The sequence below is a fragment of the Sinocyclocheilus grahami genome, unplaced genomic scaffold (assembly GCF_001515645.1).
Source record: "Sinocyclocheilus grahami isolate Dianchi unplaced genomic scaffold, SAMN03320097.WGS_v1.1 scaffold55.1, whole genome shotgun sequence".
NCBI lineage: Eukaryota > Metazoa > Chordata > Actinopteri > Cypriniformes > Cyprinidae > Sinocyclocheilus > Sinocyclocheilus grahami.
In genome coordinates, this window is record NW_015505234.1 from 908,340 (window position 1) to 915,728 (window position 7,389).

The window sequence follows — 7,389 nt, forward strand, 5'->3', positions numbered from 1 at the left end:
CAACAGATAAATACAGATTGAATTCAAAAACAAAACTCCTAACTTAATATCATTCAAATTAAATTGGAAGCTGCTAAGAGACGCTCACATCCACACTGGCAAGGCAACATTAACGCCTTCACTTCCAGGTCAAGAAGCTGTCAATCAAAAACTCAGTAGCCAATGAGAACACACTGCTGCTAGCCCCGCCCCCACGAGAGATTTGTCAGAATGGCGAACGAAAACTTCAGAAACGTAACCGAAAACTTCAGCAGCGTAAACGAAAACTTTAGAAGCGTAAATGAAAACTCCGGAAGCGCATTTGTAAGTACAGATCAGCGAATGAAAGAAGAGAAAACATGCAGTGTATTAAAAACGAAGTCAAAGATTTTGACTGCATTACATTTTTTTTCAGTTTCAAAGACATTTTAAGGCAACATTAACGCCTTCACTTCCAGGTCAAGAAGCTGTCAATCAAAAACTCAGTAGCCAATGAGAACACACTGCTGCTAGCCCCGCCCCCACGAGAGATTTATGTCAGAACGGCGAACGAAAACTTCAGAAACATAACTGAAAACTTTAGAAGCATAAACGAAAACTTTAGAAGCGTAAATGAAAACTCCGGAAGTGCATTTGTAAGTACAGATCAGTGAATTAAAGAAGAGAAAACATGCAGTGTATTAAAAACGAAGTCAAAGATTTTGCCCGCATTACATTTTTTTCAGTTTCAAAGACATTTTATTCAGTTTCAATTTATATTTTCTTAAGTTTCTTGAAAAATTACATTCATTTTAATCGACACAAATGTAATCCCATACAAAGGTCACTTCAAGGGATACTTCCATTCCTGGGGTGATGTAGCCTTCAGCAGGGAAAATGATGAAATCTGGAGCAAAGCTCTTTACATCCCATTTGAATCTCAAGAGAACAAAGAAAAGTTGAAGATGCAAAAATATAAATATATATCTCTATTTGAGTCTATGTAATAGTAGAGTCTATTTCACTCAGATTCATTCATTTTCAGAACCAGCCACACATTTTAGATGCAACCAGTCACTGAATTTTAAGGTTTTGTGATGTGTACCTTGCGCCAGTGTCCCCTGTGTTCTGCATGATAATGCGACGAGCGACTTGGCAGCGCTGGACCACAGCTCCAAACTGCAGGTAGTCTGTGTCCAGTCTGACCTCCACTCCCTGACAACAGCCCTTCATGACCAGCAGGGGGGGCGAACAGCACCTACACACTCCAGCTGCAACTCCTCAGTGAAGGGAGGCATGCCTGTTCAGGAGAAAAGAGAAGCTCCACCACACAGCGGCCACCTCCCTCTTTAAAGGGTTGGTTCACCCAAAAATGAAAATTAGCCCATAAATTACTCACCATCAAGTCATCCTTGGTGTATATGACTTTCTTCTTACAGACGAATACAGTTGGAGTTATACTAAAAATTGTCTATGATCTTTCAAGCTGTTTCATGGCACTCAGCGGGTGTTGCATGGATCAGTCCAAAAGAAGTTAAATAAAATGTGCCCATCCATAAAAAAAAGTGTCTCACACGGCTCCGAGGGGCGAACAGAGGCCTTCTGTAGCGATCGAAAAATATCCATATTCAAAATGTAATAATCACTTTAATCTAGCTTGCGCTTACTGTTGTACACTGGAAGCAGTTCCGGGCGGATGACGTAAGAGGTCAGCGTTGCGCATGCACTGGTGAGTCTCGTGAAAACCAAAGTTTGTCAACAGAAGCAAAGGAAGCAAAGTTTCCTTACGTTAGCAAAGGAAAACCAGTCTCCTCTGGACTTATATCGAAATCCTCCGACATTCTTCTTTACAAATCCTCGTTTTGTACTTCTAATTAGTGACCGTTGTTTTGTTTTGATCTCTTCCCTGCGCTTCCGCGTGTCACTTCTGAGCTGCGCATGCGTCCATACGTCATCCGCCCGGAACTGCTTCTAGTGTACAACAGTGAGCGCAAGCTACATTAAAGTGATTATTACGTTTTGAATATGGATATTTTTCTTACAAAATCGATTCGCTACAGAAGGCATTTGTTTGACACTTTGTTTTATGGATGGGCGCATTTTAATGAAGTGCTTTTGGACTGATGCATGCAACACCCGCTGAGTGCCATGAAACAGCTTGAAAGATCAAAGACAATTTTTAATATAACTCCGACTGGATTCGTCTGAAAGAAGAAAGTCATATACACCTAGGATGACTTGAGGGTGAGTAATTTATAGGCTAATTTTTATTTCTGGGTGAACTAACCCTTTAAGTGTCACCTCCCCTTCTGGACGCACTGACAAGATCTGAAAAGCACAATGATTTTTTTCTTATGTAATGTATGTAGCGCAGTGGAATGTATGCATGATGTATTAAGAAATGTTTCTTGATTACCAAATTAGCACATTGGAATGTTTTCTGAAGGATCTTGTGACACTGAAGACTGGAGTAATGGCTGCTGTAAATTCAGCTTTGCCATCACAGGAATATATTACATTTTAAAATATATTAAAATAGGAAACAGTTATTCTAAATTGTAATATTTCACAATATTACTTTACAATTTACAATTTTGTTGCATATTTAATCGAATAAATACAGCCTTGGTAAGCATAAGAGACTTCTTTCAAAAACTTGGGAGTGAGCAAGTGCACATGTATTACCCTAGAGTCCTGGAGAGAGTTATCAGAGTGTCTGCGAAGACTACAAGTCAGGGAAGCGTGCCTGTTGTTCACCAGAGGGATCAATTTCCGACTTTGCTGGCCAATTTTCACAGCTCCAAAATTGATCACTTTATGTGCTGAGTCCTCCAAATTAATCCAAGACAAAAACAGGGGAGGATGAATGTCTATTACATCAGGATGTAGATCCAAAACTCCCACACCCTTTTTGTCTTTGTCAGCTTTATTTCAACACCATGCCGCTGCTGGCCAAATGGGTGCCCTAAGCAGGATTGTATTGTTGTGCCCCCCTCCCTCAAATATTATGGAAGTAAAAAAAAAAAACCCACACCTACTATAGGGGTCAAAATAGAACTTTAATAAAATATAAAAGTAAATAAATAAATAGTATTATTTACAAATTACAAATCTAGACAGTTACCTATGGCTATGATTGTCTGATTGATTTTATTGTCTCAAGCATTCAGAAATCATGCAAAAGAAAATTAAGCAGTTTTACTACGATAAAACCATGGTTAATTTTTGTAAGGGTTGTGATGTCCACATGATTTTTTTTGAAGAAATTACAGAGGCTGTGTCATCTATATATAGCAAAAAGGTGGCCAAAAATAAAAGATTAAGTGGATACCGCTGCTGGCCAAATGGGTGCCCTAAACAGGATTGTATTGTTGTGCCCCCCTCCCTTAAATATTATGGAAGTAAAAAAAAAAAAAACCACATCTACTATAGGGGTCAAAATAGAACTTTAATAAAATATAAAAGTAAATAAATAAATAGTATTATTTACAAATTACAAATCTAGACAGTTACATATGGCTATGATTGTCTGATTGATTTTATTGTCTCAAGCATTCAGAAATCATGCAAAAGAAAATTAAGCAGTTTTACTACGATAAAACCATGGTTGATTTTTGTAAGGGTTGTGATATTGATCACTTTATGTGCTGAGTCCTCCAAATTAATCCAAGACAAAAACAGGGGAGGATGAATGTCTATTACATCAGGATGTAGATCCAAAACTCCCACACCCTTTTTGTCTTTGTCAGCTTTATTTCAACACCATGCCGCTGCTGGCCAAATGGGTGCCCTAAGCAGGATTGTATTGTTGTGCCCCCCTCCCTTAAATATTATGGAAGTAAAAAAAAAAAAAACCACATCTACTATAGGGGTCAAAATAGAACTTTAATAAAATATAAAAGTAAATAAATAAATAGTATTATTTACAAATTACAAATCTAGACAGTTACCTATGGCTATGATTGTCTGATTGATTTTATTGTCTCAAGCATTCAGAAATCATGTAAAAGAAAATTAAGCAGTTTTACTACGATAAAACCATGGTTAATTTTTGTAAGGGTTGTGATGTCCACATGATTTTTTTTGAAGAAATTACAGAGGCTGTGTCATCTATATATAGCAAAAAGGTGGCCAAAAATAAAAGATTAAGTGGATATTTGAATTAAATGTTTGGTCAATAGCCTATTAAATAAGGATTTGATTGTCTTGTAAGTGTAGCAGCAGCAATTACATGGCCTTTGGCTCCATTTGCAGGCATTTGTAATAACATGTAATGTACATAAATTGTGTAGTTTGTATTACATTATGTATTTTAACAGTGTTATTCAATGAAACCATATAATTATTAATTAACCAATCATTATTGCCTCATTGTTTTTATATAATGCATTTTAAGTCATTTGAAAGGCTATTGTTGGCTTAGGTCTGTTTTTATAACCACAAAAAATGTTTAATTATTATTTGAAGTAACAAAACCATGGTTAATTTTCATAAGGGAACATGGAAACTCAGAGAGAATATTAGATGCGTTGCTGGTGGTGAAATTATTACCAACATTAAAACACGTTATTAATAAGGTCAACAGCCAAAAAAGATTCACAAGATTATGAATGTGCCTGAAAGTGATGCACAGGCTTCGTTTTCACTATTTTTTCTTCTCGGTGCCGGATTGCTGATGTCTTTTCACGGGCATAGTTGTCCATCAATTATGATCATTTGCAGTCAGCCGCAAACATGTAACTAAGGGTGTATAAATAACTTCACATACATTTTTACCTGTTTGAAGTCCACAGGATGGATCTGGTTTGATAAGAGCTCTGTGATGGATCCCTCGGGGCTCTCATATTGCACATGTGCATTCATGCTGTAACACTCTCCCTTCACATTCATGGTCAGCGGCTGGAGCTTGCACTGTCACGACTATATTAAAAGCCACATCTCCCTCCCGAGTGAGAGTGACACGTATGACCAACGGGATCCTGTCAGAGGCAGATGTTAAGGAGTGTGAACAAGATCAGTGTTTAAATTCAAGATCAAATTGTAAAAAAAAAATTCACCAAAAAGGATATGATTGTTATGTCTTAGACTTGAGCGGTCGCGAGCGCTGATGTGGGAATGGCGCTTGGGCATTAAGGTTTTTTTTTGAAGAACTGGGATGGTGCCCTACTCAAACTGCGTACAGGGAGCGGTGGTACTGTGTTCCTAGGATCTCCACCACTTGTTTGGCACACTTGTTCATCTCAAAAACCACCTTCTCGTGGTAACGAACTGCTTTGCGCGGGTAGAATGAGAAGAGAACCTCCACGGAACCACCAGGAGAAAGGACTTGAGAGGTGAAGCTGACCTCCAAGACAGGCGTGTTGGAGAACAAGCAGTCTAGACTGAATAAATACCATCGTATTATAAAAACAAACCATAAAACTTTGCTTTACACACTTTAAAATTCAAATATATATATAATTTCTACCTGATTCCTCTGCTGCTTCTGTTGCTAATCACCAGTGAGTGTGTAACAGGTACCATACCAACACAATATATGCAATGCCTTAGAAAGTTATGCTTTAGGAAGGAAAATTCCAGATCTGGAGCCACAGCTGAGCCTATTAGTGCACAACAGAATGTCGGCCCATTCTTTATCTACAACCAGAGGAATAAAAAAGGAATGCAGAAAAGGAAAAATTATTTCAATAATATTTTGTTCAATAAGAAGGACAAAAAGGACATTATAACGGACAGGGTCTACCTTAATAGAAAAGGTCAGATCTTCGAGCACACATTTCCACTGAGGGCAAAAGGTCAAGGTGCAGGAACTCTGTCAGCCTACTGCCACTGTGTCCAATTTAGGTTCCACCTGCAGGTGGGGCTGCAGCACTGCCGGCCCAGACAGATCATGTTCAACATCTAAACTGAATTTCCCAGGATTAGACACTGCAAATGAACATGTGGATTTATCGTTTAGCTCCACCTATTCAGGGAACAGATGACAGAAAGTGGCAGAAAACTTGATCTAAACATTTTATGCTGGAACTCTGCCAAAGAAAAATCTCTCACACAACATACTGGCACACACACACACTAACTAAGGGTGTATAAATAACTTCACATACATTTTTACCTGTTTGAAGTCCACAGGATGGATCTGGTTTGATAAGAGCTCTGTGATGGATCCCTCGGGGCTCTCATATAACACTCTCCCTTCACATTCATGGTCAGCGGCTGGAGCTTGCACTCTCACGACTATATTAAAAGCCACATCTCCCTCCCGAGTGAGAGTGACACGTATGACCAACGGGATCCTGTCAGAGGCAGATGTTAAGGAGTGTGAACAAGATCAGTGTTTAAATTCAAGATCAAATTGTAAAAAAAAAAATTCACCAAAAAGGATATGATTGTTATGTCTTAGACTTTATATGAATGAAATAACATACTTATCTTTAGGTGGAACTGCACCCTCCATAGGCTCTAGAACCAAGCTGTTCTGGTAGCCTTAAGAGTGGCACGAAGACTCTTGAACCATAAAATGGAATGGTTGATCTTCTCGGTTCACCACAAACACAGTCTGATGAGCTTCAAAACCTGCAACCAAAAGCAGATGGACACTCCTGCTGAAAAGACTGGCATATGTTGCCAATAATGTAATAAAAAAAATTATAATTGTCAATTCTCTTCACATCAGTCACTATCTAAATCAATTCTTCACTCTCCAGTCCTATCTTTCATAATTTGCATAAATATCTCAGTGTTTTTTTTGTCCATACAATGAAAGTCAGTGTGGTCCTATGTTGTTTTAGACCCCGGTGACTTCCATTGTATAGACAAAAACCGTCGAAACACTCATTAAAATAACTTTTGTTGTGTTCCACAGAAGAATGAAAGTCATACAGGTTTGGAACAGCATGAGGGTAAGAAAATTATGACAGGAAATTTTGAATTTAGCATTTTATTGAAACCTCACCTAGTAGCAAACTGCCCAGATTGAGGTGGGCTCGATCAATATAGACAACAGGCTTATTAGCAGTTCCCACCAGCAGAAAGAGCAAAGACAAGTTGTCTTCAGGGATTAAGAAGGTCCAGAAGGATTCCACTAAATCTAGGTTGAGAACCTGGTACTCAAATGAGACCTGAAAACAGAGATGAAAATATAATATCGATTCATGTCTGAAAAGCAAAATATTTGCAGTATGATTTGTTAAAATCTCAAACAATACACCTTCACTTCTTTCCCCGGCTGAATGGACTTGTTTGGTGTAAGGCAGTTGAAAGGCGATTTGCCTGAATCCTCACATCTCCAGATGAAAGAGTATGGCTTGTTTGTAGGATTAATAATACCAAATTCCCTGAGAGAAAATAATGCATTCATTATTTGTACATTGCAATAATAAATCACCCATTTTTAATCAGGGACAAATCTGTCAGTATACTAATATATAT